This window comes from Staurois parvus, unplaced genomic scaffold (genome assembly GCF_062004578.1).
Source record: "Staurois parvus isolate SC_StPar_1 unplaced genomic scaffold, SC_StPar_1.0 ptg000694l, whole genome shotgun sequence".
Taxonomy (NCBI): domain Eukaryota; kingdom Metazoa; phylum Chordata; class Amphibia; order Anura; family Ranidae; genus Staurois; species Staurois parvus.
Window position 1 is genome coordinate 3,740,024 of NW_028318490.1, and position 20,450 is coordinate 3,760,473.

Below are 20,450 nucleotides of genomic sequence, written 5' to 3' on the forward strand. Positions count from 1 at the left end.
GGCTGTGTTCTCTTTGCCTGTCAGTGGAGTGATCCTCCATAAAGCAGATGACACAGGATAGCTCTTACATTATGATCAGTGTTTGATGAGCAGTCATTGGAGGAGATAGGGGGCAGAGTAATCAAAGTTTGTACAGCCCAATCCAAGAGCGATCCTGTGTCATCTGCTGTATGGAGGATCGCTCCACTGACAGGAGGGAGAGCACAGCCTGCATCTCAACCTGGTTTCCCGCTTGTAATATGTGGGGGGGGGGCTTATCAAATGGGGGAATTTTACACAATAAAAAGAGGGGGAAGGTGTAACAGTCATTTTTTCATTTTTCCTGAGATGAGAGGTTTGTGCTAGGAGGAGGGATTGGGGGGATTTATGCTAGGAGGGGGGAATTGTGGGAAAGGATGTGTGCTAGGAAGGATGAAGTAGAACTACAGGTGAAGTTTTTGGGTTTTTTAAATTTTTTTTTGTGGGGGTGGGTGGAGGTACAAAGTAGCTGGTCTTGCCTAGGGTGCAAAATAGTCTAGCACCGGCCTTGCAACAGTTCTTTTACCCACAAATAATGCTTTATTGACTGTCTCACAAGCAAGAGATATGTACAAACCTCAGCAGACTCATTTTTAAACAATTAAACTTTCATATGCTTTTCTACACAAAGTCTACTTTAAAGGATTTCAGGAGTAACATATTTAGAGTGCAGTAGCCATGAGAATGAAATGTAAAACACAGTGAGGGGAATTTATTGAAACTGGAGCAAACAGAATCTGGAACAGCTGTGCATGACAAGCAATCATCTTCTATCTTTAGCTTTTTCAGTTAAGCTTTGAAAATGAATGCTAGAAGCTGAATGGTTGCCATGCACAGCTACTCCAGATTTGGACTCCTCCAGTTTTGATAAATTCCCCTTACTGTCTATATTGTAGGGGTTGGGATTTGGCAACACACATGCCACTTTACAACCAAAATTACTCCTTCTTCCCAGTACAAATAATGCTTCCTCTCAAGTCTATATCCCCCACAGCACCGATCTTCCCTAAATCCCCCCGCACCCATTATACCCACTCAGCACAGACCCTCCCAGAACAAGTCCCTCAATACAGACTCTCCTCCCAGCACAGACCTAACCCCCCACCACAGACTCCTCAGTACAGACAGACCTCCCTCCCCAATCACAAACCATTCAGTACAGACCCTCCAAGTACAAACCCCTCAGTACAGACTCCCCTCCCAGCACAGACCGACCCCCACCACAGACCCCTCAGGACAGACAGATCCCAGCACAAACCTCTCAGTACAAACTCTCCCCAGCACAGACCCCTTAGTACAGCCACCCCCCTGCCACCAGCACAGAGGGATTACCTCAATACAGACCCCTGAGTACAGCCCCCCCCAGTACCAGACACCTCACTTCTGCCCCCCTTCCCCAATACAAATCCCCTCAGTACAGATGTCCTTTCTCCCTTGTACAGACCCCTCAGTACAGACATCCACCCACCCTAGTACACACAGTCCTCTCCCTTAGTACAGACACCCCCATCCCCTCAAAGTAAAAAAACACAGTACGGACACCACCCATTCCCCCCAACATACAGAACCCTCAGTACAGATCTCCCTAAATGCACTCATCAGGCACCATATACAGAGAGAGCTCAAAGTGAGAGAAAGTCCTCCTTTTGGAACTATCATGTGAATGGTGCAGGGAAGGAGACTTCCTCTTACTCTGAGCTCCTGACGTCGTTGACGCTCTGGGCGTGAACTCACTAGTGATGCTGCAAACATTTGACATTTTCTTTTCTTATGTGCTGCATGGCATAGTGCAAAAAAAAATAAAAAATCAAGCACCCCCAGCGGGTCCAGAGCAAACTAGGTAAATTCAAAGGATTGTATTAATAGCATTGATGCCATCATATACTAAAGTAGCAGTGACACCCCCCCCCCCCACAACCAAGGACCACAAAATCCGTTAGGCTGTGCACCAGAGAGGACAGTACACAGTGATTATGAATTACCGGTTTGGATTTTCTGTGTGACAGCAGATATGTTTTTGCCTTTGGTGTTAATCACACAACAATTCTAAATTAGCATTCCATAGTTTACAGCTATCCCAGAATTGCGAGGACAATCTAAGGTTATGAAGATTTGTCCTTGGAACACTGTCTAGCATAAATTGCCATTATAGTACAAATTTATACGTGCAACATTAGCAAGTCACTTTGCAGAGGACATCAACGTAAACTTTATACTTCATAGTAGCCTTTTTTTCATGGATACCATTATGTTCTTTCACAACCCATATATCAATTTTTTGGAGGTTTGTTAATCATCTAACAATGCAAATGTTATGGATTATGGCCTAGCATTAAAGTTAATGACTGAAATCTATCTGGCTTATTTAATACATGTAAATAAGAAAAACCAATTGCAGCTAATCTCAATTCATCTTCACTAAAACTGAAACATGATTGTTAGTACACTTGGCTCATCATTGTTGTATGTCAACCCTTACTGAAAAAAGGTCATATGTGCAACAGAAGCCCTAATGTACATGAAAATAGAGCTGGAGCACTTTAAAGAATGAATGCAAGATATAAATGTTTTATTGTGGCTGATGTATATGGAGGATATATATACTTCCTCTTTTAACTATGCGTAATGTTCAGCCCACTCTTCTATTTAATGAAATTATCCCAGAAAGTTATAAATTGCAAAGAAGAATCCAACTTCATTGTTAAAGACATTGTGGCATGAGTCAGTTCCAAAATTAAATGCAGCTAGTACTGAAAAAGAACCAAATTTAGATCCCATTGACGTGTTTATACCTTAAATGCACAGTTAAATTCACATAAGTATAGTGGCAAATTCTAAAAACATTTAGAAATAAAAGTTAGTTAAATGTTCTGTGTAGAAATATTTTGTAGCAACATATAAATGCAGCCTTGTCTGATTTTCTGTTCTGTTCCTGTTACATATACAATATATATAGATATGAATTGTGTACTGTTACATAACATAGTACAATGGCAATTTATAGTAAGAACAAACAGTACTCCTGACAAATTGAATTTTGCTTTGGTTGACAATGCTACATAAATCCAAACACCTCACACTTCTTTTCAGAAGCACTAAGCCACATCTCAGCCTTGTCAAAACTTGTTAAATGTGCATAACAGGCAATTCATTAAAGACTAATTTTCCATCTTATTCCTTCAAATGATCTTGTCACTGCAATTGAAAAAGAACATTTGTCCCCACCAACTATTAGAAAATGAAACAAACGAGGGTTTATTTACTGGCAGAACAGTGAAGATGTGGAACTCCCTTCCACAGTTAGTGGCATTTGCAGAGAGTGTAACAAGTCCAGAGAGTAGTAGTAGATAAATGATCCCCAGAGTTCTGTCTTGGTGCTCATGTATCATGCCATTGCTGTTCAGTTTGTTTATTAATGATAAAGAGTTTGGAATCAAGAGTTCAAATTCAGTATTTACTGATGATATCAAATCATGCAGGGAAATAACTTTGGCACAGGACCAGGGGCGGACTGACAACTCATGGGGCCCCCGGGCAATAGGGGATCATGGGGCCCCTTTGTCCTCGCCCACACTCAAACCACACCCAAAAAAGCCTATGAAAGGTAGCAGGGGCATCTCATGGGGCCCCCTACTGACTCCGGGCCCTTGGGCAGTGACCGAGTTCCCAAATGGTCAGTCCACCCCTGCACAGGACATAGCATTGTTACAGGAAAACCTTAACAAAATAGAAGTCTGAGTAGCTACTGGCAGATAAGATTCAATATTGAGAAATATAAAGTTATGCACTTGGGTGCCAAAAATACTTATTCAAATTACACATTAGAATGGCCCCCTTAGGAGTGGTTGTAGATTACAAATTTAACAATAGCAAGCAATACCAAACTGCAGCTAACAAAGCTAGAAAAATATTCACATGCATTAAAAAGGGCATATATTAAAGAGATATACCAATAATTCAACTCCTGTAACAAAACTCTGGTTCAACCTTACGTTTTATATGCAGTTCAGTTTTGGTCACCAATCCCCAGGAAAGACATTGCTGAATTAGAAAAAGTTCAGCAAAGGGCAACAAAACTAATAAGGGAGATGGAGGACCTCAGCTACGAGGATCGATTACATAGATTACAGTTATTTACTCTGGAGAAGGGGCACTTACTAGGAATATGATTACAATGTACAAACACTGTATATCAAATGTGATTTCAATAATTGTCCTCTACAGAGACCTCAAAGTAAACGTTTTTTACAAACGGTCATGGTCTGAGGTTAGAAGAAAGAAGGTTATATTGTGGAAACATGTGGAACTCCCTCCCCCAAGAAGAGGTACTAGCTGAGAGCATCGACAACTTAATCTTTTAGGTCACTTTCACATGGCAGAACCGATCAGGTCCACCTGTCAGTTTTTCAGGTAGGCCTAATCGCATGGTCCATTCACCCCTATGGACAGGCTGGTGTAAGTCCATATACCCTCCAAACTGGTCACTATAGAAAATGGAAGGGAATCTGTCCTCTTCTGTTTAAGCAGATCAGATTGGAGGATAGTTGGGTGTAAATGGACAGCAGAGTCCGTTTACACCCGGCAGCCCATAGAGCAGAGTGGGCTATGTCTGTGTCTGCTCTGCAGAAAATGATAGTGATCACTTGCTGATCAAGACGGAGTCTGCCCAGGGGCGGACTGACCATTTGGAAACTCGGGCACTGCCCGAGGTCAGTAGGGGGCCCCATGAGATGCCCCTGGTACCTTTTTCATAGGTTTTTTTGAGTTTGGGCAAGGACACAGGGGCCCCATGATCCCCTATTGCCCGGGTGCCCCATGAGTTGTCAGTCCGCCCCTGAGTCTACCCCATCTGAAAGTGGCCTTAGATCCTTTACCCAGGAAGCATAAACTATGTAACTATATACTGAATATATGTTTCTAACACAATATACAGAGTTATGGGAATTTATAACAAACATGTACAAACACGCATTGAACTAGAGGGACCTGTGTTTTTACTCAACCTTACCAACTTTGTAACAAATATATGTAACTAAACTCAGGAACACAAACTTAATTTATTGCATCTTACCAGTCCTATTATGTACTGGTTACAGTAGTTTTCTTTTTTCAAGCTAAGAACATTTTCAGCAAGTACAAAAAAAAAATACCTGCTGATCTGGCGCAGCATGCAGTGTCCTTTTCACTTCCTGTGAGCTGAACTGGTAACAAAAGAAAAAGAAATATCTTCCTTTTCTAAACTTTTAATTTCACCATCCCTTATTTAATGGAGATAAACAAAGGCAGACATGCTTGAAGTCCAGCCTTTGTGCCTACCAAGACAACCTCCATAGATACACTGGAGGAGTGAGCATAGCCACCAAGAAACAGGAAGTGTGTTATTCTCAGGATTACCAGGTGAAAGTAAAGGAAGGCCTGAAAATAGACTAAAACAAAAAATGAATGCAGCCACCACACCTAAGGACTGGTCAGCTGCAATATACTATAATGTAGCACCTTCCTAGATAGGTGCTGGGTTAGATAAATGTAGTCTTTAGCTCTTCTGTAATCAGTGGAGCTGTTAGTGATTACTTTGGTCTGCTCTGGGTTTCACATGCTGTGGGTTTGACTGCTCTCCCCACCTTCTGGATGGTTCTTGAAGATAGTCGGCTGAGAGAGTCAAATTCAGAGCGTGAATATTTATGGAGTTTCAGCCAATCCCTGGGGGAGGGTGCCCAGATGTTGTCTGGGAGTTAGCATAAATAGTCTGAGACCTGGATCCGAGGGGTCTCTTGTCCAGGAGGAGGAGATCCCTGCCTGAAGGGCTGCTGCCCTTCTGGACACGCTAGATGTGCTTTTCTACTACTCATCAAGGTCCCAGGTGGCTAGCTGGGGAGAATATTCTGCTGAAGTTGAAGTTGACTGAGGGACTTCTTTTGGGGATCTGATCTGGAGAATTCACAGGAGAAGTGTCTTGAAGATATTGGAAGGAGGCATCCAACTGTTCAAGGATATTAGTGAGTATAGACCAGTGACTGTGTGCTGCTGCTATCCCTCTTGCATCAGAGTCAGCGTGTGCTTAAAAGTGGACAAAGACTGTGCTCAGAATATTTAATAGGAAGATAAGAGTCCTCAAGTTACTATGAAATGTTGTTGGAGTATCCCCCAGTTACCCCTAAGCCCCATCCAAGCTAATCTGCAATAAACTTAATAAAAAAAGAATACCCCTAGACTGATCATGGAGTTATATGAGTGTCTGCTGCCATTTGCCTGGCTGCCTTTACACTGAATAAGATAGAATCTGGGTAAAATTCTAGAGGATCTTGCAGGGGTGTGCTACATTTATCTAACCACTTGCCCTCCAGAGGATTTACCCCTCTTCCTGACCAGGCCATTTTTTGAGATACGGCGCTGCGTTATTTTAACTGACAATTGCACGGTCATGCAACACTGTACATAAATGTCCTTTTTTTCCTCACAAACTTTCTTTCAGTGGCATTTGATTGCCTCTGTGGTTTTAATTTTTTGCGCTATAAACAAAAAGACCAACAATTTTGAAAAAGAAAAAAACACATATTTTTTACTTCTTGCTATAAAACATCCAATAAACAAAAAAAAAAAATGTCTTCATAAATTTATGCCAAAATGTATTCTGCTATATGTCTTTGGAAAAAAATACCAATAAATGTATATTAGTTGGTTTATGTGAAAGTTTTAGCATATACAAATGGCAGTATATATAGTGGATTTTTTTTTTTTAAACTAGTAATGGCAGCGATCAGCAACTTATAGTGGGACTACGGCAGGCATTCTGAGTGGGAACTGACTAACTGCCATTGACATCCCCAGTGACACTAATACAGTGATCAATAAAAAGCACTGACACTGTACTAATGACACTGGGCAGGAATGGGTTAACATCTGGGGCGACATGCTGTTTTGCAGAGACATACAAAGCAGCATATCCATGCTGACAGGAGAGAGACCTGTGTGTTATTTACACACATGTCTCTCCCCTGTCAGCTTTGCCAATATGGGAGCGTGTAGGGCGGCGCACGTGCCCACTACTCGGAAATGCAAATCACGTATATATGTCATTTTGCGCAGCCGTGCCGCTCTGCAACAGTGCTTCTGCTATAGGTGGATGACAAGTGGTTATATATGATGCCCTGATGAAGTAGTTTTAGCAAATCACATAGAGTAGGGGGACACACTGATGCCATTGTGCATGTCTCAGCCCAGAAGTGCAGATGATATTGTAGAGAAAGCAATTTTAGGAACTATATTCTAGCATATAAAAATATGAGCATCGCTGTTTACGTTCAGTCTTTTAAAGTATACGTAAACCCTCACCTTGTAAAACAACCCATTCAGATTAAAATAGAAATGAAAGGCAAAACATTTGTGTATACTGTAGATATAAAAGAACATAAACGCACTCTTTACCCTTTTTTACACGTTCTCTCTGTTCTCATAAGAGCTAGGAGAGGAGAAACAGCAGCACACTGATCTTCCCAGTGAAAGGCTGTGCAGGAAGGGGGGCAGGGGTAGTCTGTCTGATCATTCCTGTGCAAGTATACTAGGGCAGCCACAAGTCTGAGTTAGGGATTAGGGATGTTAAGAAAAGACTGTGTATGAGGTGAGGTGGATTCACTAAAACTGGAGAGTGCAAAAACTGGCTCAGCAGTGCATGGTAGCCAATCAGCTTCTAACTTGAGCTTGTTCAATTAAGCTTTGACAAAAAACCTGGAAGGTTTCTATACAGAGCTGCAAGAGATTTTGCACTCTCCAGTTTTAGTGAATCGACCTCACAGTCTACAGCGTGGGTCAGTAGAGCACATTGGGGTATGAAGACAGCTCCATAAGAGTTAACACAGTGTGCAGTACAAGCATGTGGTTACCTATGGTAACAGATTTATCAAGCAGCCTGTCATGAAGTGCATGCCTGTGACAGGTGGTACAGCCTCTTGCAGCAAGGGAGCTGTCGGCACTCTCTCCATGAGCGGTCAGTTCCCCATCGCAACGGGAGCAGATCAGCACTGCAGAGGTCCCCAGCTTCTGCAGAGGTACGAACGAGGAAAAAGTTTATGCAGAGCACGTATGGAGTCCACGCTAGGTGCTCAGCGGGACCCCATTCTTTTACTGGTAGAGAGGTAGTGGAAATAAGCTGGACAGGTGGAATGGGCATAGGCTCAGCAGGTCCCTCCTAAATGCAACAGAGACAGTACAGTGTTTATTGACAAGGGGACGAAAGAGTTAACTGGAGTACAGTTTATTGTTCAAGTGTGCACGGTGTACAGTCATCTCCAAAGCTGGGGTCCCACCTTAAGGTTGAGCTGTCCTGAAAGTGACCCCTGTCTTGTCCCCGGGCATTGGTGAGAACAATACAAAGTAAAGGCACCCCATGTGTAAGGTGAGTGACCCTGTCCAAGGTGTCTAGCGTAGCCCAGAAGAACCTGGCCCGGGGTAGGCCTTCTATGAGACCTATACTTGGCGCCCAACGAGGAGGAGAACATGGAGGGAGTGTCACCCATGTGTCCCTACATGTAACCACTGGGATAAAATTGTGGAAGGACGAAATGTCTGTGATATCTTTTAAGGTAAGACCTAAACTATTTTCTACAGTAAAATGCTGCCACATACAGTGCATCTCTATATAGCAGCATATATTCAGCAGGTGTCTGAAGCTATAGAAAGCTTGAAAGTTTGATGTCTGAAAACAGGGGGTCAAGTCATTTTAGGTCAGTGTTTTCTTGTAGGTCCTCAAAGTGCCGTAGAATGACATCATGATCTCCTACAGTGGCTGAGTCATCTCAGGTGGATTGTTCTATTTCTGTGAGAAAGAACTGAATTATGATCATATTTAGGAATTAGGTCATGTGGGACAGATGTGGTATCCTAAGCTTTCATAGAGTAAATCCTATACACTTCTTTATGAGATGTTGCTAAGATGTGTACTGTATGCTAAGATACATGAGAACATCTGTAAATCCCTAAATATGAAACTATGGATATTTGTACATGTTTATAATCATGTTAGTGACATCTGGCACCAGGTGACATCTGTTATTTAGTAGCAAAGTTAAGCAAACATCTGTTCTCTATCGCTATGCCTCCTACTTTCTCTTTTCTCTGCAAATTGCCAGCTTTCTAGTCCATTGCTAGAATCTACTCGATTTCTTGATATCTTATTGTATGCATACAATTCTCTTCCCTCTTTGCATCCATCATTTTGTTTCATTCTTTATCTGCTCTCTACCTCTACTCACTCTGTCACATATTTAACACCCTTAGACTCTAGTAGCGTTGCTCATTCTCTTCCCTCCTCTCTCCTAACTTTGTTCATCTTGGTCTGTTATTACTGCCAATCTACCTATTTTTCTTCTTTTAGATCACTGTCCCTCATTCCCTTTCTGTCACCCACACATCATCTCATTCACCTCCAAATGCACCCCTCCTCTTTCTGCTTCAGCACAGCTACAGAATACTGAGCACCATCTCCAAGCAAACAATATACGTGAGGTGCCTTTTAACAAGCTTCTCATTTTCCCAAGCTCGCTGACCAAGAAGCAGTAGCATCTCCCTTTTTTCATTGTCTCTTTGTATTAGTCTTCTATGTGCTTCCAGACTGACTGATTATGGCTTCTTTCATCCAGCTGTGTTGAACTACACAGATTATACTACTGTTTTTGCTCACCATAATAATTTTCCCAAATGCTTTATTTACCTCGTTTTCACAGATTTTATACTTTGAAAACATTTATCTTTTCTGTTTTTGTTTTGCATTTTCAGTTACTTTTATAACTTTGTAGTGAACTTGGAACTACACTATGGGGTTGATTTACTAAAGACAAATAAGCTGTTCACTTTGGAATTTGCCTTAGAGCTTAGTGAATGTGGTTTACTACTACTAATGTGCTTACTAGAGTGATTTATGGAATGGTGGTTTACGTATAGAGGCAAATTATCATGCTCCTTCAGGACACTGCATTACAGTCCAGCACATCTTAATGGTTTGCAATTCTTACAAATGTGAGATATAGATTTACAGATGAAAATTAACAATTCTCAGTGGATAACCTTACCAAAAAGTAATACATTAAAACAGTATATATGGATGTGCTAGAAAAAAACTGCACTGTGCTAGAAAATTGCACGGGGGAGCCTGGAACTTCCTCCTCTGGGGTCCCCCACCAGCGCTCTTGGCAATTCCTCTTCTCTGTGTGCCACCTTGGGAGCAAGCCACCTTAGGAAGCAGGCTTGCTCCCAAGCAGGGCAGTCTGCGTTGACAAACACAGCACAACTCAACTTAACCCATGCTTCCTCATCAAATGATTTGTTTGACAGCAGAGGGAAGCAATGGCTCCCGCTGCTGTCAACCTGTGATGAGAGAGAGAGATACCAGTACCTCTGCAGGTGGCACAGCTCTGGATCAAGATAGGGCTCAAGTAAGTATAGGAAAGGCATTGGGGAGGGGGGAGGGGGAGACATTTTTACTTTAAGGCAGGGAAACTATTTTAAGGAAAGTACCTTCCTAGATGTGTCAAAATCCACACGGGGAAGACCACAAATATGTTTTTCAGGGGCAATGCATAACTTTATCAACTGCCCTTAAAAGACTAGATTACTCTCAGGAAGTTGCTAGGATGTTGCTAAGTGAGGCCTAGTCATTACTGCCACCTCCACTCTCACAGGTGGAAGCATTTTCTCTGATTCAGACCCCCTCACATGTTCTTTCTCTCCCCTTATACAGTAGCTCCGAGCTCAGTGTCTGAGAGATTACTCCTGTGATGCTGGAGGTGGCAATATTGACTAGGCCTCACCTCGCAGTGTCCTTGGAGTATTCCAGTCAGGCTTCAGGATGTACATAAATGGCCTACACCTAGAGCAAGGACATTATTCAACTTTAGTCAGAGCTGCACAGTTTGTATTTATTTACAGACACCCCTTATCTGCATTGCCACCTTTATGGTAAAGGTGAACTAACTAATTAAGGGTCCTGACTCAGGCAGTCAAGATCCAATGAATTAGATGTCGGTGAGCAGTGAGGTGCAGGCTGGAGAAAGGTCCATCCAGACCATGCCCCAGATCAAAGCATGCTGCAGAAATAGAAAGAGGTAGCCCAGCCGCTGCACACGTCACTCAGCCAGAGTGGTTAGCAGATAAATGCAGTCTCAGTTGGACTTTGTGCACTTTTTCATTCACCTGTCCCTTTAAATGTTCTGAGTGGTTTACCTACATCAATATTTAGGTGGGTGATGATAGTATTTATTCCCCTGCCACCAGCAGACCCTCATGTCCATGATTAACCCCAGGGGGCAGGGCAAAACAAGTTGGAGGCATGGTCTGGATGAATCGAGCTGAGGCTGCTTTTACCTGCTAACCACTTGGGCCAGGTGAAGTGTGCGGCGAACGGGCTATCTCTTCCTATTACTGCTATGACTTAGACACCACCCCAAAAGCAATTATGGATTAAACAGGGACTCTTTATTCCCACCTGTCACAGAGTGCCAGGGCCTCTCCCATCCCCCGCCATATCCCTCCACCCCTCCCTTCCCCCTTGCACATTCCGATGACAGTGTAGCTTCCATGGACAGGGCTGGGCTGGCCGTTGCCAAGGCAACCTAGCCGCGTCCCACATGGTTTTGAAAAGACTCACACAGGAAGCAGCCCTCCTCTCTTTGTTCCTGTCCATGCTGCTGGAATCATCTTGCTCCCAAAAAGATGCTGGGAGGCTCGGGTGAGGGGGACTGAGCCTCCCCAGCCATCCCCCTGCGCACTCTGCAGACCCCCAAAAGGTCAGGACTGTAGCCCTCTGCAATTCCCCAGGGTTGGGAGTCTCCACAGCTCTGCATGAGCCTTCTCCTCAAAGGTCAGACCCCACAGCTGAGACCCTGCCAGACCCTGCAAGTCTGTAGGCCTGTCTACTGAGCACCCTTGCACCCTGTCTGCTGCTGAGTGCCCTGGGAGCTGCTGTTGAGGGACCCTGCACACTATCCGTGGCTGCGTGTCCCTGGAGGCTGTCTGCTGCTGAGTGCCCTGGGAACTGCTGCTGAGGGACCCTGCACACTGTTCGTGGCTGCGTGTCCCTGGAGGCTGTCTGCTGCTGAGTGCCCTGGGAGCTGCTGCTGAGGGACCCTGCACACTGTCTGTGGCCGCGGGTCCCTGGAAGCCGTCCGCTGCTGAGTGCTCGGGGAGCTGCTGCTGTCTGCTGATCGCTGGTTGTCCCTGGAACGCTGACCGCTGGTCGTCCCTGTCTGGAGCCGCCTGCCGCTGAGAGTCTGCAAGCTGCTTACCGTGAGTGTCCTGAGCTGTCCCTGTTGTGCGCACTGACCACCCATGTTCTGAACTGTCCCCGCTGTGTGCACCAACCACCCGTGTTCTGAACGGTCCCCGTTGTGTGCACTAACCACCTGTGTCCTGAACTGTCCCCGCTGTGTGCACCGACCACCCGTGTCCTGAACTGTCCCCGCTGTGTGCACCGACCACCCGTGTCCTGAACTGTCCCTGTTGTGTGCACTGACCACCTGTGTCCTGAACTGTCCCTGTTGTGCGCACTGACCACCTGTGTCCTGAACTGTGCCTGCTGTGTGCACCGACCACTCGTGTTCTGAACTGTCCCCGCTGTGTGCACCGACCACTTGTGTCCTGAACTGTCCCTGTTGTGCGCACTGACCACCTGTGTCCTGAACTGTGCCCGCTGTGTGCACTGACTACCCGTGTTCCGAACTGCCCCGCTGTGTGCACTGACCACCCGTGTCCTGAACTGTCCCTGTGGTGCGCACAGACTACATGGGTTATGCACTGCTCTACTACACGCCTAGACTACCCTTACTGTAACCGCCCCATGGCGTGCCCGGAGTATAGCTACCTGTGGTGTCCCTGAGTGCTTGAGCCATCGCTACCCATTGAGTCCCCGTGAACCCAATGTCCCTAGAAAGCTGGGTGGGAGCTGTGCTGAGGCCAGACTCCACAGCTAGAGTCCCATTGAGTCCCTGAGACCCTTGCCCAGGGGTAGATTGCCACCTGTTGCCCAAGGCCCCTGCCCAGTGGTAGGTTGCCACCTGTTGCTCTAGACCCCTGCTCAGGGGTAGATTGCCGCCTGTTGCCCGAGGCCCCTGCCCAGGGGTAGATTGCCGCCTGTTGCCCAAGCTCCCTGCCCAGTGGTAGGTTGCCGCCGGTTGCCTGAGACCCCGGCCAAGGGGTAGGTTGCCACCTGTTGCCCGAGTCTCCAATCCGCTGTCCAGTCATGGAGGGAGCTCGGCTGAGGCCCCAAGCCTAGGGGAGAGATTGCCTGCCTGTTGCCCGAGACCCCTGCTCAGGGGTAGGTTGCCCGCCTGTTGCCCAAGGCTCCAATCCACTGTCCAGTCACGGAGGGAGCTCGGCTGAGGCCCCAAGCCTAGGGGGGAGATTGCCTGCCTGTCGCAGAAGACCCCCCATGCCTGGAATCGTCCCTGGTTTGCGCACACATCACCCTCCCTGCCATTTCCCCATTGAGTGTCTGTCATTTTGTTGCTTCAATAAAGTTTTGTGTGTTCCCCATCTTCTCCGTGTGCTCTGTCCTGCCTACGCTTCCGTTACACCACCCCTCTCAACAAAATCAACTGTTTAGTGTTTTTTTACACAACTGCCCTGAAATATCCCACAACCAACTTCCTAAAGATCTCATCCACAGGATATAACAGTGCCTTACTTATAAAAATATCTACATCCAACTTTCTTAAGTCTCCCTATGGATCAGGAAGAAGTTAGTGCCACAATTAAAACATTCCCATCTTATTTAAACTATAAAAAGTTCTTACTGATTCTCTTACCACATACGTACAGTTAAACTATTCAGTTAGTTTCTTAATAAAACACGAATATTAATGGACAAGCAATCATCCTTTCTCACAGCCATCCCCAAACCAGATAAACACCACAACCTATGCTCAGATTACAGATAATAAAAAAAAAATTACCAAATCATTAGCTATTAAACTGAACAAGATACCGTACTTCCCTCTTTTATATAAAGATCAAGTGGATTTCACGCCGTTTAGACAGGCTGGGGATATCACCTGAAAGGCAATTAACCTTATTGATGTGGCCAACAAAGAAAAGAGAGAGGCCTTCTTACTAGGTCTTGACACAGAAAAAGCCTTCCTTACATTGGCATAAAGGCCCCATTCTACAAGCCATTAGCCATTATTCCTCCCCTACAACTTTCATCAAGATTCCATAAGCAAATTCTCAGCCCGTATCCATCACAAATGGTACTAGGCATGGGTGTCCCCTCTCCTCTTTGCTTCAATATTCATGGGGTCTCAGTCAAATATAGAGAATTTAAGATTTCTTTTTTTCACAGATGATTCATTCCTTACTCGAACTCAAACCCACATTACCCTCCCTAAGCACCAAAAAGCACGGGACCTCTGTGGATCACTTTTAGGCTACAAAATTAACTCAAAAGCAGAATCTCTTCCACTCAAAATGCCTTACCAAACTATTCAACAGCTATCTACACAACGTCTGTACTTTTGGAGATCAAACTGGAAGGAGACATGACAGGGGTCATTGCTGGCAGGAAAGAGGACAGGGGTCACTGCTGGCAGAAGAGAGGACAGGGGTCACTGCTGGGAGAAGAGAGGGCAGGGGTCACCGCTGGAAGGAGAGAGGACAGGGGTCACCACTGGCAGGAGAAAGGACAGGGATCACTGTTGGAAGGAGAGAAGATAGGGGTCACGGCTGGCAGGAGAAAGTACAGGGGTCACCGCTGGAAGGAGAGAGAACAGGCGTCACCGCTAGAAGGAGAGAGGACAGGGGTCTCTGCTGTTAGGAAAGAGGACAGGGGTCATTGCTAGAAGGAGAGAGGACAGGGGTCACCAGTAGCAGGATACAGAACAGGGGTCACCAGCGGCAGGATACAGAACAGTGGTCACAGCTGGAAGAAGAGAGGACAGGGGTCACCGCTGGAAGGAGAGAGGACAGGTGTCACCTCTGGAAGGAGAGAGGACAGGGGCCACTGCTAGAAGGAGAGAGGACAGGGGTCACTGCTGGCAGGTGACAGGTAAGGGTTTACTGCTGGCAGGGCAGAGGATTGGGGTCACTGCTGGCAGCAGAGGGGCAGGGTAACCACTGGCAGGAGAGAGGATAAGAGTCGCCACTGGCATGAGAGAGGAAAGGGGTCACCGTTGGCAGGGGACACCAGTGGACAGGGGCCATTGGTGGAAGGAGCGAGGAGAGGGGTCACCGCTGGCAGGAGAGAAGACAGGGGTCACAGCTGGAAGGAGAGAGTACAGGGGTCACCGCTGGAAGGAGAGAGTACAGGGGTCACCGCTGGAAGGAGACATGACAGGGGTCATTGCTGGCAGGAAAGAGGACAGTTGTCACTGCTGGCAGAAGAGAGGGCAGGGGTAACCGCTGGAAGCAGAGAGGACAGGGGTCATTGCTGGCAGGAGAGAGGACAAGGGTCTTTGCTGGCAGGAGAAAGGACAGGGGTTACCACTAGAAGGAGAGAGGACAGGGGTCACCAGTGGCAAGACAGAGAAAAGGGGTCACTGCTGGTAGGAGAGAGCACAGGGGTCGTCGTTGGAAGGATAGGGCACAGGAGTCTCCTGTGGAAATTCTGTGATTGCCCTCATGGCATGCACAGGCGTTCCATGCATCCGCAAGCAGGCAATGCTGCCAGCAGGGGGTCACTGCTGGCAGAAGAGAGGGCAGTGGTCACCGCTGGAAGGAGAGAGGACAGGGGTCATTGCTGGCAGGAGAGAGGACAAGGGTCATTGCTGGCAGGAGAGAGGACAGGGGTCATCACTAGAAGGAGAGAGGACAGGGGTCACTGCTGGCAGGAGAGAAAACAGGGGTCGCTGCTGGCAAGAGAGAGCACAAGGGTCACCGCTGGAAGGATAGAGGGCAGGGGTCACTGCTGGAAGGATGGAGGACAGAGGTCATCGTTGGAAGGATAGAGCATAGGGGTCTCCTGTGGAAGTTCTGTGATTGCCCTCATGGCATGCACAGGCATTCCATGCATCTGCAAGCAGGCAATTCTATTTATGTCCCCTGTGACCACTACTCTCTCCTTCCAGTGGTGACCCCTGTCCTCTCTCCTGCCAGCAGTGACCCGTCCTCTCTTCTGCCAATGCCCTCTCTTCTGCCAATGGTGACCCCTGTTCTCTCTCCTGCCAGCAGTAACCCATGTCCTCTCTCCTGCCAGCAGTGACCCCTGTCTGCTCTCCTTCTAACGGTGACCCCTATCCTCTCTTCTGCCATTGGCTCCTGCCCGTCAATCACACCAATAAGCCAATGAGGAGAGATGGGGGTGGGGCCAAGCTGCGACTCTATGTGTGTTATGGATGCATAGAGCAGCGGCTTGGGAGTGAGCATGCACCAGTGCCCCCAGGGCAATCGGCTTGCTGTGGGGGGCACTGGGTGAAGAGGAGGAGCCCAAATAGAGGAGGATTGGGGCTGCTCTGTGACAAAACATTACTATCACTCTAAGTATGCCTGTGTTCACGAGGCCTAAGTAGTACTGTTATCTGCAATAACATTATATACTGTGCATTACCACCTGTACTCTTGTTATTTTGAAATGAAAAATTGCAAATCAATAAATTTTAGTTAAAAAGTTAATAAAAAATACCAATAGATAATAAGGTTTCTTTGAAACTGGCAGTTTTCACCTGTTTGTTTTTTCAACAGAAAAATCTGGCAACATTTTATACAATCTATCATATGCAGTGACTAATAAAATTTGACATATTGATCTCTGCATTTGCTTCATTTCATTGCTCTGTTAGCTGAAGATTTACACAATTTTAGGATCAGAATGTATACTTTTTTGATATTCTGTAAGGGTTCGTTTACATTGGCATTGACCTGTGAAGAGCAATCCACAGTGGACCACTTTCCAGAGGACATTGGTAAGGAGGTGTTATGTTGCCTCATCACCACTTGATTTAATCCCTAAAAACCTGCACCACCATGCTGTGATTGTGTATATTGCACACAGCTGTGAGCTGGGTGTGGCACATCCCCATTCAGTTGACAAAAGACAGCATCAAACAGAAGGTCCAGAGCCAACACATTTTGGGGGTTTGAAGACCTCCGCTTTCTTCAGAGCTACAAAATATATATTAAAACATCTTATATTCTTTTGATTGTTACTGGGTTACATAAAATTATATGTGTGAACAATTCATAAAAATCAGCCAAAGAGTACTCTTTGGCTGATATTCACTTTTAGATAAATATATAAAAATTATATTTATATATGAGTTGTTATCAGCTAAGCAGTCCTCTTTATTTTCATGAATTGTTTACACCCATAAGTTAATGCTTTTGGGAGACCACACTCTTGTTGAGAACAACCTCTCCAGAGCCACTGTGCCTTGTTGCAACTGATTGACCCACTGATAATTTTAATCCAGTGCCTCATTTCCTTTAGATATACTTTGACCCCTTGTTCTCCAAGGTATGTTAATAAACAGCATGGTAAACAAAAGTTTAAAACAAACCATAAGCCTCGTATTGCTCTTTATAGCTGGTGAGGGGCTTTAAGGTAAAAGTGATCCTTATTCTTACCCTTACAGGGCTCCAAAGGTGCTGCCCACCTCTACGGAGGCTGTTGTGGCTCCCTGGCTCTCATGGTTCCAGGGAGCCCAGGGCTACAGTAAACAGCTGTAAATAAGAGAGAAGGATCTGCTCCCTGATCTCTTATAACTAATGGACCTGGAAGCGATGTGTATTCCATCACTTCTGGTTTTACAGCTGTCATTCCCCAGTTACTGTAGGTGAAGATGCTGCTAATAAAGCACAAATTGTGCTTTAGTAGCTGCAGCAGAGGGCAGGGAACACATTGGGGGTTTAATAAACCCCTGATGTCTGAATAAAGAGAACCTTGCCCAATGTTATCACATAGGGGGCTTGTAAACCCCCTTGTGATAGCAAAAAAAAATAATATATACTGTATATAAAAAAAAAGTATATAAAAAATTGTAATAAAACAAAAAAAAAAAAGAAAGAAAACTGTAACTTGCCTACCTCCACTCCATACACACCACAGTGCAAAAGCATAATGCAGGGCACGCATGTGTATGTAAGCACAAATTGTGCAAACATCAAAATGAGAGAAATAATTCTAGGGCCACAATTCATGGTTAACTCTAAACTGATGGCCTCTAATGGCTTTTAAAACATCACCGAACAAGAATTTTGGGTACGATAGTTTTTTGTGATTTTACTGGTACATGCAATGTTAAGTCTTGACATGTTTTATATTTATTTACTCAACACAACCCTAATATTTTATCAAAAATTTAGTATTATGTTGTGTAAAATTTATTTTAGTGTGTTTTTTCCTGAAAATATGGGTTGGATAAACAGTTGCGCAAATATCATGTAACATAAGTGCAACTGTTTTCATTTTATTCTACAGGGTGTCTGCTTTCAGAAAATATATAATTGTTTGGAAATTTAAGGTAATTTCCAGCAAAAAATGCAGACAAGTATTTATGACCTCATATTTTCTGTGGCCAGGAAAACACCAAAGTAGTCCACTGTAATTAAGTTAAAAATACGTTGCAATTGTAATTGTAAGGTTTTCACAAAAAGGATTTTAGCTTTGTCTATTGTCAAAATACTTCTATATGTAGCAGTTTTTAAACATATACTTCTCTATATAGTAGTCATTAAACTAGAACAAAACATGGAACAAAGGTAGACTTAAAATAACAGAAAAAGTCTGATTACGTGGCTACCAACTCTAATTTTTGTTCCCTTTCTCCTTACTACACATTCATACATTGCAACACATGAAAAAAGTGTGCTGTTCACCGAAACTATAACAAATAAGGAAATATGTGCAAACTAAAAATTCATGAGTATTCAAATAATGTGTATACAATACAAAATAGAACACCTATACACCTAATATATATACCATGAATTAAAAAATGATATACTGTGCAAAAATGAGCGCGTGTATATAAAAAGTCCCCAATCCAATATGACAAAAAAGTGCTGCATGCTTAATTGATCTTCCAAAAAGGTGCTACTGTGCTCAAAGGTGCTCCTTGGAAAAAACAGGCAAGCCTCTTACTCTTATTTATTTTTATATTATTTTTTTTTATTCATTTGATGTTTTTTTATTACATGTGATATTGACCTTATTGCAGGATTTTTTTATTTTTTACATACACTGACCATTGTATACGTAGATTTTCCATTATCTTAATATATATTGTAGAAAAATTACATTACATGCACAGCCTACCAGAGAATTGACTTCTGATCACACTAGAAAAACAGATACTTTGGATTCTAAAGCTGGCAATAGATGATGTGATTTTCTTTCCTGCAACCATGGGTTGCAGAAAAGAAATTTGCTTGATTTTCCCTTTAACACAGTTAGTGTTGAAGGGGGAATCCCTCCTACTAAGCTATTGAGTGGGGGGTGTGGGGGATTAGCTATCCCAGCCGGGAGAACAGTGATTATTGCTTGCAAATCAAACAGGCTGGTTGTACCCAAGTTGTACAACGATTGAATTGGGTACAATCAGCCAGCCCATAGATGGTTTGAACCTTGGCTGGTCCCTGCTGAAGTGGCCGGGATTTAAATCTGTCTATGCCAAATCTGTCCAACTTTAGGCTTTGCCAGATTTATTGTTGTAAAGTATATTTTCATGTTGTAAACTGTTATCGTGTTCAAATAAGTATATTTGGGGAGCCTGTCAACTCTACCGTGCTTGCTTGTGCCAGCTGTGTATCTCTGTGATTCAAAAACTAGATGTTGGGTACTATGTATGTATCACACACAGATATAATTAACATTCAAAATATTCTATAATAGAAATGAAAAATAAGGATAACTATAGCCATAGCAGCCTATGTTTCCAAAAGAGTGTATTTGAGTTATTGCAACATTTTTATTATTAGAGTTCCCTAGTAAAGATACATTTAGGTAAAAATGTTCTCTAGCCTGGTTAGACTGCTCTCAGGAAACAAGAAACCTCTAAAGGGGAGCCCTGAATATGATCCAAATGTTGGAATAGCAATAGGAGCACCACATCAGCAACTATAAATTACAATTATTCCATTTTTATTATGGTACAAAAAAACAGTCAATGTATTTTGGGGGCGCTGGCATTCTCCCTTCACAGGGCTTGAAAATGTTACAGACTGGGATAAATGGACTCAATGTTAGAATGACCTTATGGTGTAGCTGGTTTTCATCAGGTACATTAGTTCTGTAGCTAGTAGCACAGAATAGCTAGGCTATGTGATGGCTATGGGGCACAGCAACATCATCTTGCACATTTTTTCTGTCAACAAAAGCACTTAACACATAGAAAATAATTCCTGAATATAATGAACATGCATAAAACTCCACCATGATTATCTGATTATTAAAGTAATTAGTTTGCTGCAGTGTTAGTTATTGCCATTGACTGGCACAGAAGTGCTGTTGCCTTTAT

At 44.2% G+C, this 20,450-nt stretch overlaps 1 protein-coding gene and 1 long non-coding RNA gene across 3 annotated transcripts in view; one reads left to right on the forward strand and one right to left on the reverse strand.

Moving 5' to 3' along the window:
- Positions 1-20,450, reverse strand: part of LOC149446193 (sodium/calcium exchanger 1-like) — a 93,712-nt gene that overhangs the window by 20,085 nt on the left and 53,177 nt on the right. The gene's annotated exons all lie outside the window — the stretch shown is intronic.
- Positions 11,692-13,539, forward strand: LOC149446194 (uncharacterized). Its single transcript, XR_016306242.1, has 2 exons — positions 11,692-12,942; positions 12,978-13,539. It is a non-coding gene; the product is annotated as an uncharacterized LOC149446194 (long non-coding RNA).